The sequence below is a fragment of the Pseudophryne corroboree genome (genome assembly GCF_028390025.1).
Source record: "Pseudophryne corroboree isolate aPseCor3 chromosome 3 unlocalized genomic scaffold, aPseCor3.hap2 SUPER_3_unloc_3, whole genome shotgun sequence".
In the NCBI taxonomy this organism is placed as follows: domain Eukaryota; kingdom Metazoa; phylum Chordata; class Amphibia; order Anura; family Myobatrachidae; genus Pseudophryne; species Pseudophryne corroboree.
The window spans coordinates 1,809,430-1,833,056 of record NW_026967519.1 but is presented as its reverse complement, the minus strand read 5'-3'; the positions used below and the strand labels follow the sequence as shown (position 1 = coordinate 1,833,056).

Genomic DNA, 23,627 nt, shown 5'->3' with positions numbered 1-23,627 from the left:
CCCTTCTAGGCTGGAGATCACAGCTCGAAGAGATTCCATCTTGAACTTGAAAGTTTTCAAGTATGGATTGAGGGATTTTAGGTTCAGAATCGGTCTGACCGAACCGTCCGGCTTCGGTACGACAAAGAGGCTCGAATAGAACACTTCCCACCGTTGGGACGGGGGAACGGGGACAATGACCCTCTATTGACACAACTTTTGAAACGCAGCAATTACTACTTCTCTTTCTGGAAGAGAAACTGGCAAGGCCGATTTGAAAAAGCGGGGGGGGGGGGGGGGGATTATCTCCTGAAACTCCAGCTTGTACCCTTGGGACACTATGTCTAAGACCCAAGGATCCAGGGCTGATTGACACCAGACCTGACTGAAGATTCGGAGATGGCCCCACCGGCACGGACTCCCGCAGGGGAGCCCCAGCGTCATGCGGTGGACTTGGTAGAGGCGGGGGAGGACTTTTGGTCCTGGGTGCCTGATCCTGCAGGCGACTTCTTTCCCCTTCCTCTACCCTTTGAAGCGAGGAAGGACGAGCCCTTACCTCTTCTGTATTTATTAGGCCGAAAGGACTGCATCTGTTGATGGGGCCCCTTCTTCTGTTGAGTGGGAACATAAGGAAGAAAAGATGACTTACCCGCAGTAGCGGTAGACACCAGGTCAGCAAGGCCGTCACCAAACAAGACACTACCTTTAAAGGGGAGAGCTTCCATATTTTTCTTGGAGTCGGCATCAGCATTCCATTGATGGATCCACAGCACCCTCCTGGCCGAGACCGCTATGGCATTGGCTCTTGATCCCAAGAGGCCAACATCTCTCGCCGCATCCTTTAGGTAATCTGCAGCGTCCTTGATATAACCAAGAGTCAAAAGAATATTATCTTTATCAAGGGTATCCATATCAGAAGCTAAATTATCAGCCCATTTAGCAATAGCACTACTTACCCATTCCGACACCACAGCAGGTCTGAGCAATGCACCAGTATTAACGAAAATGGCCTTCAAAGACGTCTCCAGCTTACGATCCGCCGGATCCTTGAAAGCAGCCGTGTCAGGGGACGGAAGTGCCACCTTCTTGGACAAACGGGATAAAGCCTTGTCGACATTCGGAGACGACTCCCATTTTTCCCTGTCATCAGAGGGGAAAAGATACGCCATAAAAATTCTCTTGGGAATCTGCCACCTCTTGTCCGGCGACTCCCAAGCTTTTTCACAAAGAGCATTCATTTCATGAGAGGGGGGAAACTTCACTCAGGTTTTTTCCCTTTAAATAGGCAAATCCTTGTTTCCTGAACAGCAGGTTCGTCAGAGATACGTAAAACATCTTTAATAGCCACAATCATGTACTGAATACTCTAAACTACCCTTGGGTGTAAAGTAGCCTCATTAAAATCGACATCGGAATCAGAGTCCGTGTCGGCATCTGTATCTACCATCTGGGTAAATGAATGTTTTTGTGACCCTGAGGGGGTCTGCACCTGAGCCAAAGCATCCTCCATGGATTTCCTCCATGTTTGCGTCTGAGAATAAGATTTATCAAGCCTCTTAGACAACAAAGCCACATTAGCATTAAGAGTACTCTACATAGCAACCCAATCAGCAGTCGGCTGTGCCGACAGCCATTTCCAGCTCCTTTTCTGCGTCCCCAGTAACTTCCTCCGGGGGAGGAACATTCAGCTTCAGACATGCCGACACGAAGTACCGACACCCCCACTGGCCAATTAAAGGGGACAGCCTACAGGGAAGCCTGGAGAGAGAAACACAGAGGGAGTATGCCAGCTCACACCCCAGCGCCCATATACTACACCACTATAATATATGTCAGTAGCACTGTAATAATAAGAAAAGCACCAAATTATCTGTACCGCCCCACCCCCCCACCCCCCCGTTTTGCTCCCTTTTACTTGTGAGGAGCTTGGAGGTCCGGGCCAGCGTTCTCTGCAGCGGCTGTGGAGAGAAGAAAATGGCGCTGGTGAGCTGTGCGGCTAAGCCCCGCCCCTTCCCGGCGTGCTGTAGTCCCGCTCAAATTTGAATTATTTATACTGGCGGGGGTATGTATACGGTGCCCACCGAATATGCCTTTAGCCAGCCCCAATGACCTCAGTAACTGCTGCCCAGGGCGCTCCCCCCCTGCGCCCTGAACCCTGTAAGTGCCATTGGTGATGTGTGTGGAAGCATGGAGCGCAGCGCTACCGCTGCGCTGTACCTCCGTTACTGAAGTCTTCTGCCGTCTGAAGTCTTCGGTTCTTCTAATACTCACCCGGCTTCTGTGAGGGGGGTGACGGCGCGGCTCCGGGAACAAGCAACTAAGCGAACCAAGTGATCGAACCCTCTGGAGCTAATGGTGTCTAGTAGCCTAAGAAGCAGAGCCCTTGAACTAAGAAGAAGTAGGTCTGACTTCTCTCCCCTAACTCCCACGATGCAGGGAGCCTGTAGCCAGCAAGTCTCCCTGAAAATAAAAAACGTAACAAAAGTCTTTCTAGAGAAACTCAGTAGAGCTCCCCTAGTGTGTGTCCAGTCACTCCTGGGCACAAAGTCTAACTGAGGTCTGGAGGAGGGGCATAGAGGGAGGAGCCAGTTCAAACCCAGTCAAAGTCTTTTTAGTGTGCCCAAGCTCCTGCGGATCCCGTCTATACCCCATTGTCCTTTTGGAGTCCCCAGCATCCTCTAGGACGTAAGAGAAATGTAACATGAATGCCTGTTTTCACCACTGCTGGCCAGTGTATACAGGGGGGCTATAGCGGATCCTTCCGTGGAGCGTCCGTATAACGCCCCTGTGATAGCGCCGCACCGAGAACCGGGGCAGTCTGTTTATACTCACCACTCTTCTCATCTTCAGACATTGTTAGTGGTGTGCGGCAAACTGCGATTGCGTTTGCTAAGGTGCAATGCCCTGCGGTACCAACAACCGCCCAGGGCGGTGGTCCTGCAGCGGAGAAGTGGCTCTGACGCCTTAAGAGACCGGTTACTGTCCCCCCCCCCCCCCCAACTATTGCCCAAACTGTATACCGAAAATAATAAAGTTTAAAATAAACTGAAGAAAAAATCCTCTGGAGCTGCAGAGTGTGCATCCTCTCCTGAGGGCACATTTTTTTAAACTGGCTGTAGGAAGGGGCATAGAGGGGAGGAGCCAGCACACCCAATTCAAGAAATTTAAAGTGCTCCGCCTCCTTTGGACCCCATCTATACCCCATTGTTCTAAGTCCCCAATATCCCTTGTGGATGTTAGAGGAATACAAATAACATGTATTGCCCTTAAAATAAATTAGTGTTTTCAATGTCGCAACAAAACCATTAGAAAATCGATAATAGATTTACCACCGATTATAGATTTTTTTTACATCGATGGTTGATAATAAGATTTTACTTACCGGTAAATCTATTTCTCGTAGTCCGTAGTGGATGCTGGGGACTCCGTAAGGACCATGGGGAATAGCGGGCTCCGCAGGAGACTGGGCACTCTAAAGAAAGATTTAGTACTATCTGGTGTGCACTGGCTCCTCCCTCTATGCCCCTCCTCCAGACCTCAGTTAAGGAAACTGTGCCCGGAAGAGCTGACATTACAAGGAAAGGATTTTGGAATCCAGGGTAAGACTCATACCAGCCACACCAATCACACCGTATAACTCGTGATAAACTTACCCAGTTAACAGTAAGAACAATAACAGAGCATCAGATAAACCCTGATGCAACTATAACATAACCCTTTAGTTAAGCAATAACTATATACAAGCATTGCAGAAAAAGTCCGCACTTGGGACGGGCGCCCAGCATCCACTACGGACTACGAGAAATAGATTTACCGGTAAGTAAAATCTTATTTTCTCTAACGTCCTAGTGGATGCTGGGGACTCCGTAAGGACCATGGGGATTATACCAAAGCTCCCAAACGGGCGGGAGAGTGCGGATGACTCTGCAGCACCGAATGGGCAAACACAAGGTCCTCCTCAGCCAGGGTATCAAACATGTAGAATTTTGCAAATGTGTTTGAACCCGACCAAGTAGCAGCTCGGCAAAGCTGTAATGCCGAGACCCCTCGGGCAGCCGCCCAAGAAGAGCCCACCTTCCTTGTGGAATGGGCTTTCACTGATTTTGGATGCGGCAATCCAGCCGCAGAATGAGCCTGCTGAATCGTGTTACAGATCCAGCGAGCAATAGCTTGCTTTGAAGCAGGAGCACCCACTTTGTTGGATGCATACAGGATAAACAGCGAGTCAGTCTTCCTGACCCCAGCCGTTCTGGTTACATAATTCTTCAAAGCCCGGACTACGTCAAGCAACTTGGAATCTTCCAAGTCACAAGTAGCCGCAGGCACCACAATAGGTTGGTTCAAATGAAAAGATGACACCACCTTTTGCAGAAATTGCGGACGAGTCCGCCATTCTGCCCTGTCCATCTGGAAAACCAGATAGGGGCTTTTACATGACAAAGCCGCCAATTCTGACACATGCCTAGCCGGAGATAAGGCCAACAGCATGACCACTTTCCACGTGAGATACTTTAGCTCCACAGTCTCAAATGGCTCAAACCAGTGGGATTTCAGGAAACCCAACACCACGTTAAGATCCCAAAGTACCACTGGTGGCACAAAAGGGCGCTGAATATGCAGCACTCCCTTAACAAACGTCTGAACCTCAGGCAGTGAAGCCAGTTCTCTGTGAAAGAAAATGGATAGGGCCGAAATCTGGACCTGTATGGACCCTAATTTTAGGCCCATAGTCACTGACTGTAGGAAGTGCAGGAATCGACCCAGCTGGAATTCTTCTGTAGGCCTTCCTGGCCTCACACCAAGCACATATTTTCGCCATATACGGTGATAATGCTTTGCTGTCACGTCCTTCCTAGCCTTTCAGCGTAGGAATAACTGCATCCGGAATGCCTTTGTCCGCTAGGATCCTGTGTTCAACCGCCATGCCGTCAAACGCAGCCGCGTTAAGTCTTGGAATAGACAGGGCCCTTGTTGCAACAGGTCCTGCCTGAGAGGCAGAGGCCATGGGTCCTCTGTGAGCATTTCTTGCAGTTCCGGGTACCAAGTCCTTCATGGCCAATCCGGAACAATGAGTATTGTTCTCACTCCTCTTTTTCTTACAATTCTCAGCACCTTTGGTATGAGAGGAAGAGGAGGAAACACATAGACCGACTGGAACACCCACGGTGTTACTAGTGCGTCCACAGCTATCGCCTGAGGGTCCCTTGACCTGGCGCAATACCATTTTAGCTTTTTGTCGAGGCGGGACGCCATCATGTCCACCTGTGGCAGTTCCCGTCGATTTGCAATCTGCGTGAAGACTTCTTGGTGAAGTCCCCACTCTCCCGGGTGGAGGTCGTGCCTGCTGAGGAAGTCTGCTTCCCAGTTGTCCCCTCCCGGAATGAACACTGCTGATAGTGTGCTTACGTGATTCTCCGCCCAGCGAAGAACTCTGGTGGCTTCTACCATCGCCACCCTGCTCCTTGTGCCGCCTTGGCGGTTTACATGAGCCACTGCGGTGAGATTGTCTGACTGGATCAGAACCGGTTGGTCGCGAAGCAGGGTCTCCGCTTGACTTAGGGCGTTGTATATGGCCCTTAGTTCCAGGATATTGATGTGAAGGCAAGTCTCCTGCCTTGACCACAGCCCTTGGAAATTTCTTCCCTGTGTGACTGCCCCCCACCCTCGGAGGCTTGCATCCGTGGTCACCAGGACCCAGTCCTGAATGCCGAATCTGCGACGTTCGAGAAGGTGAGCACTCTGCAGTCACCACAGGAGAGACACCCTTGCTCTGGGGGATAGGGTGATTAACCGATGCTTTCGAAGATGTGATCCGGACCACTTGTACAGTAAGTCCCATTGGAAGTTATGGAACCTGCCGAAGGGAATGGCCTCGTATGATGCCACCCTCCTTCCCAGGACTCGAGTGCAGTGATGCACTGACACCTGTTTTAGTTTTAATAGATTCCTGACCAGTGTCGCGAGCTCCTGAGCTCTCTCTATCGGGAGATAAACATTTTTCTGGTCTGTGTCTAGGATCATGCCTAGGAGAGGCAGATGAGCTGTAGGAACCAACTGCGACTTTGGAATATATAGAATCCAGCCGTGTTGCCGTTTCACTTCCAGAGAAAGTGATACGCTGTTCAGCAACTGCTCTCTTGATCTCGCTTTTATGAGGAGATCGTCCAAGTACGTGATAATAGTGACACCTTGCTTCCGCAGGAGCACCATCATTTCCGCCATTACCTTGGTGAATATACTCAAGGCCGTGGAGAGACCAAACGGCAACGTTTGAAATTGGTAATGACCATCCCGTACCGCAATTCTGAGGTTCGCCTGATGAGGTGGAGAAATGCGGACATGAAGGAATGCATCCTTTATGTCCCGTGTCACCATAAAATCTCCCCCTTTCAGGCTTGCAATCACCGCTCTTAGCGATTCCAAGTTGAACCCTTTCAGGTATATGTTCAGGGATTTTAAATTCAATATGGGTCCGACCGAACCGTCTGGTTTCGGGACTACAACATGGTTGAATAATAACCCCCTCCTTGTTGAAGGAGGGGAACCTTGACCACCACCTGTTGAAGACACAATTTATGAATTGCAGTTAACACTGTTTCCCTCTCGTGAGGGGAAGCTGGCAGGGCCGTCGGTGAGGGGGCATCTTCTCAAAGTCCAGCTTGTATCCCTGAGACACAATATCTATTGCCCAGGGATCTAACACGGAGTGAACCCACTTGTGGCTGAACTTACGAAGGCGTGCCCCCACCGGGCCTAGCTCCGCCTGTGGAGCCCCAGCGACATGCGGTGGATTTTTGTAGAGGCCGGGGAGGACTTCTGTACCTGGGAACTAGCCGTGTTGTGCAGCTTCTTTCCTCTGCCCCCGCCTCCGGCAAGAAAAGACGCACCTCGGACTTTCTTGTTTCTTGATTCGAAAGGCTGCATTTGATAATGTCGTGCTTTCCTAGGCTGTGCATGAATATAAGGCAAAATACCAGAATTACCAGTGATAGCTGTGGAGACCAGGCCCGAGAACCCTTCTCCACACAATCCTCAGCCTTCCAAATGCCTCTTAAGTCGGCATCATCTGTCCATTGCATATTCTACAGGACACGTCAAGCAGAAATCGATATAACTTTGACTCTAGGACCCAGTATACTCATGTCTCTTTGGGCATGTTTAATATATATATATATATATATATATATATATATATCACTTAAGACACCATCTTTAATATATATATATTTATAGCGCTGTGGCAGCGTGGACAGGTACCTTATCAGCAGAGATTGAGACCCTAGTATGCATATAGAGATTATATATATATATATATATATATATATATATCTATATATATATATCTATATGCATACTAGGGTCTCAATCTCTGCTGATAAGGTACCTGTCCACGCTGCCACAGCGCTATAAACCCATGCCGACACAATCGCCGGTCTGAGTAGTATACTAGAATGTGCACGCTATCTGCAGGATCCCTGAGAATAGCTAGTGCTACCTTCTGTGCAAACGGGACACCCTAGGGGAAGATTCCCATCACATCCTGGCCCTAGTGGGGAAAGGATACTGCTTGAGAATCTTTTGTGGGAAGCTGCAGTCTCTTGTCTGGAGATTCCCGCTCTTTTTCCTCATGAGAGGAGGGAAATTTACCTCAGCTTTCTTCCCCTTCACATGTGTACCCTTGTGTCAGGGACAAATGAGTCATCAGTGATATGCAAATCCTCTTTTATTACTACAATAATCATATATTGAATACCTTTCAGCCATTTTGGCTGTAACTTTGCATTATCGTAGTCGACACTGGAGTCAAACTCTGTGTCGATATCAGTGTCTATTATTTTGGATAGTGAGCATTGTGAGACTCTGAAGGTCTCTGTGACATAGGGACAGACATGGGTAGATTTCCTGTCTGTTCTCTAATCTTTTGTGCAATAAATTCACCTCAGCACTTACACATATCCAAACAGGTGTCGGCGTTGTCGACGGAGACACCCTCTCACACACATATTTGCCCTATCTCCTCCTTAGGGGAGCCTTTTACCTCAGACATGTCGACACACACGTACCGACACACCACACACACAGGGGATGCTCTATTTGAAGACAGTTCCCCCACAAGGCCCTTTGGAGAGACAGTGAGAGAGTATGCCAGCACACACCCCAGCGCTATATGTCCCAGGAATCACACAGTAATTTAGTGTTAACCCAGTAGCTGCTGTATATATTGTTTTTGCACCAAATTGTTATATGCCCCCCCTCTCTTTTTACCCTCTTCTATTGCAGGGGAGAGCCTGGGGAGCTTCTCTCAGCGGATCTGTGGAGAGAAAATGGCGCTGGTGAGTGCTGAGGAAGAAGGCCCCGCCCCCCCCAGCGGCGGGCTTCTGTCCCGTTTCTGTGTAAAAATAATGGCGGGGGCTCGTACATATATACAGTGCCTGACTGTATATATGTATAATTTTGCCAAAAGGTATCTTAATTGCTGCCCAGGGCGCCCCCCCCTGCGCCCTGCACCCTACAGTGACCGGAGTGTGTGGTGTGCTGTGGGAGCAATGGCGCACAGCTGCAGTGCTGTGCGCTACCTTAAGTGAAGACAGGAGTCTTCAGCCGCCGATTTCGATGTCTTCATGCTTCTGCTGCTTCTGTTCTTCTGGCTCTGCGAGGGGGACGGCGGCGCGGCTCCGGGAACGGACGATCAAGGTTAGGTACCTGTGTTCGATCCCTCTGGAGCTAATGGTGTCCAGTAGCCTAAGAAGCGCTACCTAGCTGCCGTGAGTAGGTTTGCTTCTCTCCCCTCAGTCCCTCGTAGCAGAGAGTCTGTTGCCAGCAGAAGCTCTCTGAAAATAAAAAACCTAACAAAATACTTTCTTTTCTAGCAAGCTCAGGAGAGCCCACTAGGAGCACCCGGCTCTGGCCGGGCACAGATTCTAACTGAGGTCTGGAGGAGGGGCATAGAGGGAGGAGCCAGTGCACACCAGATAGTACTAAATCTTTCTTTAGAGTGCCCAGTCTCCTGCGGAGCCCGCTATTCCCCATGGTCCTTACGGAGTCCCCAGCATCCACTAGGACGTTAGAGAAATATAATTATTCTCTGCCGTCGATGGCATTGAGCACCCCCACCGCATGTTTTTGTTTTCTTTCTCCTTGGCACAGAGACACATAGCCTAGCCCCACCCCCTCCCCCCACATACAACCCGCAACATATCACCGCCACCTCTGACTGGCCCATTGAGTAATAGAACTGGGATGACCATCGGTGGGTGACACCGTACATGGTTCCCCTGTTGATGGTTTTATACCATCGATGGTTAACCCACCAACGTCCATCCCTTAATCCCCATACACTAGGCAAGAGGAAATTCGCAAAGTGGGGTACATAGGCCCAGCCCCCCCCCCACACACACACACACACCTTGTGACATGGGCGTACGTAGTTATATTACGGTAGATGCTAGATTCAAGTGGCCTAAAGGACCTATGATGTCAGGGGGAGAAGCTAGGCCAGCGGGATAGTACTTCTACTATCCACGCCACCAACTGCTACCTTTAATAACCCGGTGGCGAGCGAAGCGGATTAAGCCACCGAGCCCGAAGTGTGGCGAGCGTACATTTTGGGTACCCTGTTCGGGCGTGGCTCCTTCCCCTGGTGACATCAGCGGTCCCTTACCCAACTTGGATTTAGAACTAACCGGTATATTACCCACAGTCAGGATGTAGCAGGTGCACAGGTATAATGCTTCCCCCCAATGCGGCAGGGGGAAAGGAAATACAGGATGTGGAGAGGGAAAGGCAGAAAATAAGAATTTACTCACCGGTAATTCTATTTCTCGTAGTCCGTAGTGGATGCTGGGTACTCCGTGACGGGCTCCGCAGGAGACTGGGCACTCTTAAAAGAAAGATTAGGTACTACATCTGGTGTGCACTGGCTCCTCCCTCTATGCCCCTCCTCCAGACCTCAGTTAGGGAAACTGTGCCCGGAAGAGCTGACATTACTAGGAAAGGATTTGGAATCCAGGGTAAGACTCATACCAGCCACACCGTACAACTCGTGATAACTATACCCAGTTAACAGTATGAACAACAGCTGAGCCTCATTAAACAGATGGCTCAGAACAAAAACCCTATAGTTAAGCAATAACTATATACAAGTATTGCAGAAGTCCGCACTTGGGACGGGCTCCCAGCATCCACTACGGACTACAAGAAATAGAATTACCGGTGAGTAAATTCTTATTTTCTCTGACGTCCTAGTGGATGCTGGGTACTCCGTAAGGACCATGGGGATTATACCACAGCTCCCAAACGGGCGGGAGAGTGCGGATGACTCTGCAGCACCGAATGAGCAAACTCAAAGTCCTCCTTAGCCAGGGTATCAAACTTGTAGAATTTTGCAAACGTGTTTGATCCCGACCAGGTAGCAGCTCGGCAAAGTTGTAAAGCCGAGACCCCTCGGGCAGCCGCCCAAGAGCCCACCTTCCTCGTGGAATGGGCTTTTACTGATTTAGGATGCGGCAGTCCAGCCGCAGAATGTGCAAGTTGAATCGTGCTACAGATCCAGCGAGCAATAGTCTGCTTAGAAGCAGGAGCACCCAGCTTGTTGGGTGCATGCAGGATAAACAGCGAGTCAGTTTTTCTGACTCTAGCCGTCCTGGAAACATAGATTTTCAGGGCCAGGACTACATCCAGCAACTTGGAAGCCTCCAAGTCCCGAGTAGCCGCAGGCACCACAATAGGTTGGTTCAAATGAAACGCTGATACCACCTTAGGGAGAAATTGGGGACGAGTCCTCAATTCTGCCCTGTCCATATGGAAGATCAGATAGGGGCTTTTACATGACAAAGCCGCCAATTCTGACACACGCCTAGCCGAAGCCAAGGCCAAAAGCATGACCACTTTCCACGTGAGATATTTCAACTCCACGGTCTGAAGTGGCTCAAACCAATGTGATTTTAGGAAATCCAACACAACGTTGAGATCCCAAGGTGCCACTGGAGGCACAAAAGGGGGCTGAATATGCAGCACTCCTTTAACAAACGTCTGAACTTCAGGCAGTGAAGCCAGTTCTTTTTGAAAGAAAATAGACAGGGCCGAAATCTGGACTTTAATGGATCCCAATTTTAGGCCCATAGTCACTCCTGACTGTAGGAAGTGCAGAAATCGACCCAGCTGAAATTCCTCTGTTGGGGCCTTCATAGCCTCACACCAAGCAACATATTTTCGCCATATGCGGTGATAATGTTTTGCTGTCACATCCTTCCTAGCTTTTATCAGCATAGGAATGACTTCAACCGGAATGCCCTTTTCCATCAGGATCCGGCGTTCAACCGCCATGCCGTCAAACGCAGCCGCGGTAAGTCTTGGAACAGACAGGGCCCCTGCTGTAGCAGGTCCTGTCGGAGCGGCAGAGGCCAAGGGTCCTCTGAGATCATTTCTTGTAGTTCCGGGTACCAAGTCCTTCTTGGCCAATCCGGAACGATGAGTATAGTTCTTACTCCTCTCTTTCTTATTATCCTCAGTACCTTTGGTATGAGAGGAAGAGGAGGGAACACATAAACCGACTGGTACACCCACGGTGTCACTAGAGCGTCCACAGCTATCGCCTGAGGGTCCCTTGACCTGGCGCAATATCTTTTTAGCTTTTTGTTGAGGCGGGACGCCATCATGTCCACCTGTGGCCTTTCCCAACGATTTACAATCAGCTGGAAGACTTCTGGATGAAGTCCCCACTCTCCCGGGTGGAGGTCGTGCCTGCTGAGGAAGTCTGCTTCCCAGTTGTCCACTCCAGGAATGAACACTGCTGACAGCGCTATCACGTGATTTTCCGCCCATCAGAGAATCCTTGTGGGTTCTGCCATCGCCATCCTGCTTCTTGTGCCGCCCTGTCGGTTTACATGGGCGACCGCCGTGATGTTGTCTGACTGAATCAGCACCGGCTGGTTTTGAAGCAGGGGTTTTGCTTGACTTAGGGCATTGTAAATGGCCCTTAGTTCCAGAATATTTATGTGTAGGGAAGCCTCCTGACTCGACCATTGTCCTTGGAAGTTTCTTCCCTGAGTGACTGCCCCCCAACCTCGGAGGCTTGCATCCGTGGTCACCAGGACCCAGTCCTGTATGCCGAATCTGCGGCCCTCGAGAAGATGAGCACTCTGCAGCCACCACAGCAGAGACACCCTGGCCCTCGGGGACAGGGTGATCAGCCGATGCATCTGAAGATGCGATCCGGACCACTTGTCTAACAGATCCCACTGAAAGATCCTTGCATGGAACCTGCCGAAGGGAATCGCTTCGTAAGAAGCTACCATCTTTCCCAGGACTCGCGTGCAGTGATGCACCGACACCTGTTTTGGTTTCAGGAGGTCTCTGACCAGAGATGACAACTCCTTGGCCTTCTCCTCCGGGAGAAACACCTTCTTCTGTTCTGTGTCCAGAATCATACCCAAGAACAGCGGACGCGTCGTAGGAACCAGCTGCGACTTTGGGATATTCAGAATCCAGCCGTGCTGTTGTAGCACTTCCTGAGATAGTGCTACTCCGACCAACAACTGCTCCATGGACCTCGCCTTTATAAGGAGATCGTCCAAGTACGGGATAATTATAACTCCCTTCTTTCGAAGGAGTATCATCATTTCGGCCATTACCTTGGTAAATACCCTCGGTGCCATGGACAGACCAAACGGCAACGTCTGGAATTGGTAATGGCAGTCCTGTACCACAAAACGGAGTTATTCCTGGTGAGGTGGGTAAATGGGGACATGTAGGTAAGCATCCTTGATGTCCAGTGATACCATATAATCCCCCTCTTCCAGGCTTGCAATAACCGCCCTGAGCGATTCCATTTTGAACTTGAACTTTCTTATATAAGTGTTCAAGGATTTCAAATTTAGAATGGGTCTCACCGAACCGTCTGGTTTCGGTACCACAAACATTGTGGAATAGTAACCCCGTCCCTGTTGAAGGAGGGGAACTTTGATTATCACCTGCTGGAGGTACAGCTTGTGAATTGCCGCCAGTACTACCTCCCTGTCCTGGGGAGTAGCTGGCAAGGCTGATTTGAGGTAACGGCGAGGGGGAGACGTCTCGAACTCCAGCTTGTATCCCTGAGATACCACTTGTAGAACCCAGAGATCCACCTGTGAGCGAACCCACTGGTCGCTGAAGTTCCGGAGACGGGCCCCCACCGCACCTGGCTCCACCTGTGGAGCCCCAGCGTCATGCGGTGGACTTAGTGGAAGCAGGGGAGGATTTTTGTTCCTGGGAACTGGCTGTCTGGTGCAGCTTTTTCCCTCTACCCCTGCCTCTGGGCAGAAAGGACGCGCCTCTAACCCGCTTGCCTTTCTGAGGCCGAAAGGACTGTACTTGATAATACGGTGCTTTCTTAGGCTGTGAGGGAACCTGAGGTAAAAAAGTCGACTTCCCAGCTGTTGCTGTGGATACGAGGTCCGAGAGACCGTCCCCAAACAATTCCTCACCCTTATAAGGCAAAACTTCCATGTGCCTTTAAGAATCAGCATCACCTGTCCACTGCCGAGTCCATAATACTCTCCTGGCAGAAATGGACATTGCATTAATTCTAGATGCCAGCCGGCAAATGTCCCTCTGTGCATCCCTCATATATAAGACTACGTCTTTAATATGCTCTATGGTTAGCAAAATAGTGTCCCTGTCAAGGGAATCAATGTTATCAGACAGGGAATCAGACCATGCGGCTGCAGCACTATACATCCATGCTGAAGCAATAGCAGGTCTTAGTATAGTACCTGAGTGTGTATACACAGACTTCAGGATAGCCTCCTGCTTTCTATCTGCAGGCTCCTTTAAGGCGGCCGTATCCTGAGAAGGCAGTGCCACCTTTTTTGATAAGCGTGTGAGCGCCTTGTCCACCTTAGGGGATGTCTCCCAGCGTAACCTATCCGTTGGCGGGAAAGGGTACGCCATTAGTAACCGCTTAGAAATCACTAGTTTCTTATCTGGGGAACCCCACGCTTCTTCACACAATTCATTTAACTCATCAGATGGGGGAAAAGTCACTGGCTGCTTTTTCTCCCCAAACATAATACCCTTTTTTGTGGTAACCGGGTTAATGTCAGAAATGTGCAACACATTTTTCATTGCCTTAATCATGCATCGGATGGCCCTTGTGGATTGTACATTTGTCTCATCCTCGTCGACACTGGAGTCAGACTCCGTGTCGACATCTGTGTCTGCCATCTGAGGTAGCGGGCTTTTTGAGCCCCTGATGGCCTCTGAGATGCCTGGGCAGGCGTGGGCTGAGATGCCGGCTGTCCCAAAGCTGCGTCATCGAACCTTTTATGCAAGGAGTTGACACTGTCTGTTAATACCTTCCACATATCCATCCACTCAGGTGTCGGCCCCGCAGGGGACGACATCACACTTATCGGCACCTGCTCCGCCTCCACGTAAGCGTCCTCATCAAACATGTCGACACAGACGTACCGACACACCACACTCACACAGGGAATGCTCTGACTGAGGACAGGACCCCACAAAGTCCTTTGGTGAGACAGAGAGAGAGTATGCCAGCACACACCAGAGCACTATATAACAGAGGGATATACACTATACACAAAGTGAATTTTCCCCCAATAGCTGCGCCTAAATTTATGTGCCCCCCCCCCCCTCTTTTTTACCCTTTCTGTAGTGTATACTGCAGGGGAGAGCCTGGGGAACGTCCTTCCAGCGGAGCTGTGAAGAGAAAATGGCGCTGGCTGTGCTGAGGAAGATAGCCCCGCCCCTTCAGCGGCGGGCTTCTCCCGCTTTTTTAATGAAAATTATGGCGGGGGATTAGGCACATATACAGTTTAGAACTGTATTATGTGCAGTTTGCCACTTAAGGTATACTAATTGCAGCCCAGGGCGCCCCCCCCCAGCTGCAGTGCTGTGCACTACCTTATTGAAGACCGGAGTCTTCAGCCGCCGATTTTCTCCGGTATCTTCCGTCTTCTGGCTCTGAACGGACGATCGAGGTCGGGCCCTGTGTTCGATCCCTCTGGAGCTAATGGTGTCCAGTAGCCTTAGAAGCCCAAGCTAGCTGCAAGCAGGTAGGTTCGCTTCTCTCCCCTAAGTCCCACGTAGCAGTGAGTCTGTTGCCAGCAGATCTCACTGAAAATAAAAAAAAACCCTAACAAATACTTTCTTTATAGTGAACTCAGGAGAGCCCACTAAGTGCATCCAGCTCTGGCCGGGCACAGATTCTAACTGAGGTCTGGAGGAGGGGCATAGAGGGAGGAGCCAGTGCACACCAGATGTAGTACCTAATCTTTCTTTAAAGAGTGCCCAGTCTCCTGCGGAGCCCGTCTATTCCCCATGGTCCTTACGGAGTACCCAGCATCCACTAGGACGTCAGAGAAAGTAGGTTGGCACAGGAGGAACTGGGGGGACTACAGAGAGTGGGGACACAGGTACTCAGGCAGGAGGAAGTAAGAGTGTGCACACTGGGTTCCATGTAGGAGGCTATAGATGTCACCAGAGCCACCATCTGACCGCCCCTGCTGATTGCTGTGCACCTTCCTATAGCACATAGTACATTGAGACAATCCAGTACTGACCTGCAGCCGTTCTACACCAGTCACAGGCAGGGGTCACCGAAGGAAGTAATTTATTTTCCGTAATCCATTCCCTTTCCTGTCACTGCCAGGCTGTGGCTTCCGGGTTTTGCGTTCCAGCCGACTTCTGGGTTCTGCGTTCCATTCCGGGTTTTGCGTTCCAGCCGACGACCTTGTTATGCGTTCCAGCTGACTTCCGGGATCTGAGTTCCAGCTGTGCTCTGGTCTCTTATTGCTGTCATTATATATACACCCAGAATGCGCGGCCTGTACCGGTCACATGACACATCGCCCTTGAGCCGCGGCCCTGTCACGTCGGAGGAGGAGCGATACCGCAATTTACCGTCTGAGGGCGCTCGTAATCATGTGACTGTACGGGCATGACGTCACCGGTATGATTATATTGTCCACCAGGGGGAGCTCCTGATCCTTACACTGGTGCTATATTGTATATCTGGTTACAGCATGCAGTGGGGAATGTTACAGTATACCCACATAATAACCCACAACCAGAATCAGGCTATGTCATTCTGGGCTGGTCCCACTGTAGCCTAATAATATAAGAAATGTATGTTGGTGTGACACTATCGGTCCCAGCAAGCCCTGGCAACCATGGTACTGGCAGGTGTAGAACTATTGACCTGATTCATGTTTGCAAGTAAAGCAAATTTTATCATACGTCCTAGAGCAGCGGTGGCCAACGCGTGGCTCTTGAGCCACATGCGGCTCTTTCTTTATTCAAATGTGGCTCCCAACACTCAAAGTCATGTGACCACGAGAGATCTGTAAACTGCTGCACTCCAGACAGACATGCAGCAGCATTACGTAGACTGAGAACTGAGGGAGCCAAATACATATGGGGGAGCTGGCTGGAGTGACACAGGAGGGTGCTGGCTGGAGTGACACAGACGGGTGCTGGCTGGAGTGACACAGGCGGGTGCTGGCTGGAGTGACACAGGCGGGTGCTGGCTGGAGTGACACAGGCGGGTGCTGGCTGGAGTGACACAGGCGGGTGCTGGCTGGAGTGACACATGGGGGAACTGAAGTGTATTATGTGAATCTGGCTTTTCAATATATTTTATGTGGATCTGGCTTTTTCAATTAACTGATGTAGAAGTGGCTTTTTCATTATATTTTATGTTGGATCTGGCTTTTTCAATGTATTTTATACCATGGGCGTGGCCTAGCAGGCACAAGGTCACACCCCATTTTTGCAAGTGCGCCTTTGGCTCGAAGTCGGCTCTTTGATGTACCTAACAAGATTTCTTAGCTCTTTGTCTCTGACTGGTTGGCCACCCCTGTCCTAGAGGGTGCTGGGGTCACTTCAAGAACCATGGGGTACAGACGGGATCCGCAGGAGACATGGGCACTTTAAGACTTTCAAATGGTGTGACCTGGCTCCTCCCTCTATGCCCCTCCTCCAGACTCCAGTTTAGATCTGTGCCCAGGCAGACTGGATGCACACTGAGGAGCTCTACTGAGTTTCTCTGAAAATACTTTATTGTTAGATTTTTTTATTTTCAGAGAGACCTGCTGGCAACAGTCTCCCTGTTTCGTGGAACTTAGGGGAGAGAAGTCAGACCTACTTCTAGTGAGTTTAATGGCTCTGCTTCTTTGGCTATAGGACACCATTAGCTCCTGAGGGTTTGGAACACTAGGTACGCCTAGGGGTTCATTCCCAGAGCCCGCCGTCACCCCCCTTGCAGAGCCAGAAGTCAGGTGAGTAGAAGAAGCAAAGAAGACTTCAGTGACGGCATTATGAGGTACCGCACAGCGATCGCGCTGCGCGCCATGCTCCCACACACAGCGGCACTGTAGGGTGCAGGGCGCGGGGGGGGGGGGGGGGGGCGCCCAGGGCAGCATATATAAATCCTCATATGTGACTGGAAAAAAGTGGTATGCCTGGGCACTAAATCCTGACCCCCGTCAGTATAAATATAATGAAAAATAGCGGGGCTGAAGCGTGCCATTAAGGGAGTGTGGCTTAGCCCTCATAGCTCTCATCAGTGCCATTTTCTCTCCACAGAGTTGTAGAGATGCTAGTCCTTCCTCACACATAACAGAGTGAAAAACAGGGCGGGGGGGGGGGGGGGGCACAGTTGATTTGGTGCAATATAAGTTAGATATAAAAGCACTACAGGTCTGAGGCATTATATAAAGGTTTTCAGAACTGAGATTGAGCGCTGGGTTGTGAGCTGGCAAACTACATCTGTGTCTCCCTGACAGACTTTACTGTGGGTCTGTCCCCTATATGCCCGGTGTGTGGGTGGGTGGTTTGGTACACGTGTGTCGGCATGTCTGAGGCTGAGTGATCTTCCCACAAACGGCTGTGGGAGTGACCCTGTCGGCACCGCCGACTCCTGATGGGGCTTGGTACATGTGTGTCAACATGTCGGTGACTGAATGTTTTTTCCCAAGAGGAAAATATAGTAGGGACACAGTCGTGTGGGGGTGGCCCTGTCGGCACCACTAATATCTGACTGGGTAAAAATTGGCAAAAAATATTATTTTGCCCAGTTATTACTCCCTGATATCGACACGGATACTGTTTCCTATGTCGACCATAATGTTTCCGTGATTAGATCCACAAAAGCATTCAGTATATGATTAGTGCAAATTAAGGACGTATTAACGTCACTGAGGACCCTGCTGTTACTGACAAAAGGGTTTATATGTGGGTATATATATAGATATATTAATTTATAATGAAAGCTGAGGTAACATTCCTCCTTCTCATGTACTGAGCGTTCTGCGAGAGAAAGTCTAGGTCAGCCCCGACAAGATGGTTTCAAATCCTCAAGTGCATTCCAATTGTTTATTCTTTTCCCGCCGCGGACAGAATAAAGTGGGAGTCACCCCCTGTTCTGCATGGGGCCCTGTCACAAACAGCGGATCGTATGCAGGAAGATACGTTATTTTCTGGTTATGTGTCCACGCGTACGTTGGATAGATATGCCATTACATGCGCATGGGGGAGTAGTAGTATTCAAAAATTGGTCGGATGCCTTGTCATCCAATATAGATATTCTCCTTATGTTGGGTCATATCAAGAACACTGCAGCATACTTTCATGCGACTGCAAGGGATATAGGACTATTGGGTTCACAGGCCAATTCCATGGCGGTCTCGGTTAGGAGGGCGTTGTGGATTCACCAATGTATTGCTAATGCTGACTCCGAGAAGAAATAGAGTCTCTGCCCTATGAAGGTGAAGCCTGGTTTGGTGACGGCCTAGTTAATTTGATCTCGCCAGCTGCCGCTGGTAGGTCTACCTTCTTGCCCTATGTTCCCTCACAACGGATGATGACGCATCATTTTCGGATGCAGTCATCTCAGCCCAATAGATAGATTCCCTTTTTTCTTTGCAGATAGAGGAGGGAGAAAAGGGAAGAGGTCCGCAACCTCTTCAAGATCACAGGAGCAGACATCATCCTCTGTTCTGCCACCTCCACCGCATGACGCTGGGACTCTCTTGCGGGAGTCCACACCGGTGGGGTCACGTCTAAAAACTCTTCAGTCAGTCCCGGAACGGACCTGGACCCGTGGGTTTTACGAACAGTGTCCCAAGGGTACATACTGGAGTTTCCAGACGTTTCCCCTCACCAATTTTTCAAATTAGAGATTCTCCTCCGGACGGGGAGGTAGTATGCGACACAATACTAAGGTTGTATTAGGATCAGGTCATTGACCTGGTTTTCCCCTGTCACAACAGGGAGAAGGTTTTTATTCAAGCCTCTTCGTGGTCCCGAAACCAGACGGCTCGGTCAGACCATTCCTAAATCTGAAATCCCTCAATTTCTACTGAAAGAAATTCAAATCCAAGATGGAATCTCTCAGGGCAGTGATCTCCAATCTAAAAAAAAAAAAAAGATTTTCCATAAAGAACCTCCGCATTAGGCTTGCCTGAGGTTTGCAATTCAGGGGTGTTATTACCAATTTCAGACGTTGCCGTGGGTCTGTCCACGGCTCCAAGGATTTTCACCAGGGTGATGGTGGTAATGATGCTTCTCCGTCGCTAGTAAGGAGTCACAGTTATCCCGTACTGGGACGGTCCCCTGATAACGGCGAGTTCAAGGAACCAGTTTGTGCAAAACGTTGCACTCTCCCTGACAGTTCTTCAACAGGGTTAGCTCCTGAACTTGACAGAATCAGTTGGTCCCGACGACGCGAGACTTCACACTGCAGTGAGTGAAGCTCCTCGGCGGTCGCAGCTGTAATGGAACGTCTCAGCTGCCGAGGCTGCTTTTGTGGAGAGGCCGCTATTCAGGGCCGGATTGAGGTCTGTGGGGGCCCTTGGGAACAAATTTGTGGGGCCACCACACACTGTCCTCACAACTGCAAAAAACAAACAAACATGGGAGTAGGAGTACAGCATTTACCTGTCTCCTCTCCGTCCTCCTCGGCAGCTGAGACGTTCCATTATAGCTGCAGCCGCCGAGGAGCTTCACTCACATCAGTCTCGCGAGATAATGTCAAATCTCGCGAGACATCACATTGCAGTGAGAGAACCTGCCGAGGAGAGGCTGCTTTTGTGGAGAGGCCCCTATTCAGGGCCGGATTAAGGTCTGTGGGGGCCCCTGGGAACAAATTTGTGGGGCCACCACACACTGTCCTCACAACTGCAAAAAACAAACAAACATGGGAGTAGGAGTACAGCATTTACCTGTCTCCTCTCCGTCCTCCTCGGCAGCTGAGACGTTCCATTATAGCTGCAGCCGCCGAGGAGCTTCACTCACATCAGTCTCGCGAGATAATGTCAAATCTCGCGAGACATCACATTGCAGTGAGAGAACCTGCCGAGGAGAGGCTGCTTTTGTGGAGAGGCCCCTATTCAGGGCCGGATTAAGGTCTGTGGGGGCCCCTGGGAACAAATTTGTGGGGCCACCACACACTGTCCTCACAACTGCAAAAAACAAACAAACATGGGAGTAGGAGTACAGCATTTACCTGTCTCCTCTCCGTCCTCCTCGGCAGCTGAGACGTTCCATTATAGCTGCAGCCGCCGAGGAGCTTCACTCACATCAGTCTCGCGAGATAATGTCAAATCTCGCGAGACATCACATTGCAGTGAGAGAACCTGCCGAGGAGAGGCTGCTTTTGTGGAGAGGCCCCTATTCAGGGCCGGATTAAGGTCTGTGGGGGCCCCTGGGAACAAATTTGTGGGGCCACCACACACTGTCCTCACAACTGCAAAAAACAAACAAACATGGGAGTAGGAGTACAGCATTTACCTGTCTCCTCTCCGTCCTCCTCGGCAGCTGAGACGTTCCATTATAGCTGCAGCCGCCGAGGAGCTTCACTCACATCAGTCTCGCGAGATAATGTCAAATCTCGCGAGACATCACATTGCAGTGAGAGAACCTGCCGAGGAGAGGCTGCTTTTGTGGAGAGGCCCCTATTCAGGGCCGGATTAAGGTCTGTGGGGGCCCCTGGGAACAAATTTGTGGGGCCACCACACACTGTCCTCACAACTGCAAAAAACAAACAAACATGGGAGTAGGAGTACAGCATTTACCTGTCTCCTCTCCGTCCTCCTCGGCAGCTGAGACATCCCATTATAGCTGCAGCCGCCGAGGAGCTTCACTCACATCAGTCTCGCGACTTCACACTGCAGTGAGAGAAGCTGCTCGGCAGCCGCAGCTGTAATGGAACGTCTCAGCTGCCGAGGAGGACGGAGAGGAGACAGGTAAATGCTGTACTCCTTTTTTTGCAGTTGTGAGGACAGTGTGTGGGGGCCCCGGGACGACCGCCCCTTCCGCTCCGCCGTTAATCCGGTTCTGCTGCTATTTACTGGGGAAAGGAGACCCATCACCAAGCTGATCTGTTATATATATATATGGTGAGGAATAACCGGAGTCTGCCTGTCATAAAACCCATATTATTTGTAGCACCCGCTTGAGACACGCTATTTGCAGTCCCATATAATGGAATCAGGTCACAATATAGACTGAGCCTTGTTGAGTTAATGGACTGACCGTGGCTTGCGGTTGCTTCTGCAATTAAAGGTGAGGCCAGGAGGTCTGATCCAAAAAGTACATTTAAGGCAATTAAACGGCTCGAGACATTTCTACATCATATAAGCGGGACTATATTAATATCTAGACACCCTCAATATCAACTAAGGGGGACATTTACTAAGCAGTGATAAGAGTGGAGAAGTGAGCCAGTGGATACATTTCCCCATCAACCAATCAGCAGCTCTGTATCATTTTATAGTATGCAAATTATAGATGTTACTTCAGTGCTGATTGGTTGATGGGGAAATATCTCCACTGGCTCACTTCTCCACTCTTATCACTGCTTAGTAAATGTACCCCTAATAAAGGAGGTGTCTCAGTTGAATGCAGAGTTCTTTCGCCTGTGGATTCATTGTTGGCATTTACAAGAAACACACGATCATTTGGTTTCATTAGTAACAAATATTAGCTCATTACAACTTCTTAGGAGCGCATTTGTGGAATTATTTTAACATTTTATATGTTTGTGTAATCACACCGGCCGAGTGTATTGTACTGTACAATAAATGTGTTTTCAATTATTATATGATTGGTTTTTAAGTGTTTACCTTCAATCAGCAGCGCTGCAAATTGTATTGTTTTTTTATGGCTAACAGAGTGATTCAAATGGGGTTATATTTGTATTATTTTATTCTGTTACAAGCAGTATTACTGATATAGCTATTCATCCCAGCTCGCACATTAAATACTGTGGCCACCGCCCCTCTCTCCTCCTATATGGTAATTAGGGCAATATTGTCAGATGGTATCTTTGTACCACACACACACACACACTCCCAGCTTCCATTAATACCAATTTTTTTCTGATTGTAGAGTTTGGTCAGGCCATATGTGCACAAGTGTCGCTATGTATAAAGTGTCCCATGTCCTTGGAGACCACATCCCTTATGATTCTAGATGAAACGCATTTGTATTTTTTTTTTTTTTTTTTTAGATCTTTTGGTTCCAGATTACAGTGGGTAGCCTCAATACACCATGGGAGTTATTCAGAGATGGTAACAGATCATGCTTTTGCTGCAAGCTCTGCGTCCATCAACTCATATGCTGGGGTCCGCCCAGCACAGGCCAAAGCCGTCCAGCATGTGTGTGGCACCGCCCCCGTGAAGCGTTCGCAATTTAATTGCAAACGCATTAGAGGTTGACCACTGCCTGCGGTGGCAGGTGGCTCTGCGACATTTTTTTTCTTGGAGCGGCTGCAGGTGTCATCATGCAGCAGCCCAGAAAACAATCTGGACACACCGCATTGTCCGGACCGCGCCCACAGAATGCCACGACGAGGCCCCCCCCAACCCACTCCCTCCCCGACGGATGCCGCTGTCAATCTCATTGCGGCAGGATGCGGCCACATGGTGAAGGTTTGCGCATGCGCACTATGCCCAGTTTTTGTATGCGCAGACTTGGATGTGGCCACTGCGTGCGAACACGCAGCTGCGCCCAGGTCTGAATAGCCCCATATACCAGAAGTGGTTTAGGAATGCCATATTATTGTACACGTTTGGTGTTCACTTGTCAAAAGAATGACTAGAAGTGGTGTACAGACAGATGCCTTATAACTCACAATTGTTGGGGTAATTCAGACCTGATTGTAGCAGCAAATTTGTTAGCAGTCGGGCAAAACCATGTTCAGTGCAGGTGTGGCAGATGTAACATGTGCAGAGAGAGTTAGATTTAGGTGGGGTGTGTTCAAACTGAAATCTAAATTGCAGTGTAAAAATAAAGCAGCCAGTATTTACCCTGCACAGAAACAATATAACCCACCCAAATCGAACTCTCTCTGCACATGTTATACCTGCCCCACCTGCAGTGCACATGGTATTGCCCAACTGCTTGCTGCTATGATCAGGTCTGAATTACCCCCTAAGTTTGAGTTTCAACATATTACTCTGCTCCTGGAAGTTTAAATACAGCAATATTACTGTTCGTACTTTGCCCGTTTCCCTAGAGTTCCCTACTTGGAATATGACAGTAGGTGTGATACTACAGCACATCCCAGACATGCTCCGGCTCCTACAATATTACCAATACTTACTAGTCTGAAAATATCAATCGGAATGTGGTAGCTTCAGCTGTATACT

At 49.7% G+C, this 23,627-nt stretch overlaps 2 protein-coding genes across 4 annotated transcripts in view; one reads left to right on the top strand and one right to left on the bottom strand.

Moving 5' to 3' along the window:
• The window catches only part of LOC134983956 (gastrula zinc finger protein XlCGF26.1-like), a 40,243-nt gene extending 24,536 nt beyond the window's left edge, over window positions 1–15,707 (bottom strand). The window contains exon 1 of one of the 3 annotated variants that reach the window (XM_063949591.1): window positions 15,540–15,707. The gene's annotated coding sequence lies outside the window, so the exon portion shown is untranslated. Of the gene's footprint in view, window positions 1–14,880; window positions 15,075–15,539 lie in introns of those variants that run through there. The other 2 variants (XM_063949589.1, XM_063949590.1) reach the window with 2 other exon arrangements.
• The window catches only part of LOC134983951 (zinc finger protein 189-like), a 207,351-nt gene that overhangs the window by 85,963 nt on the left and 97,761 nt on the right, over window positions 1–23,627 (top strand). The window lies entirely within an intron of this gene.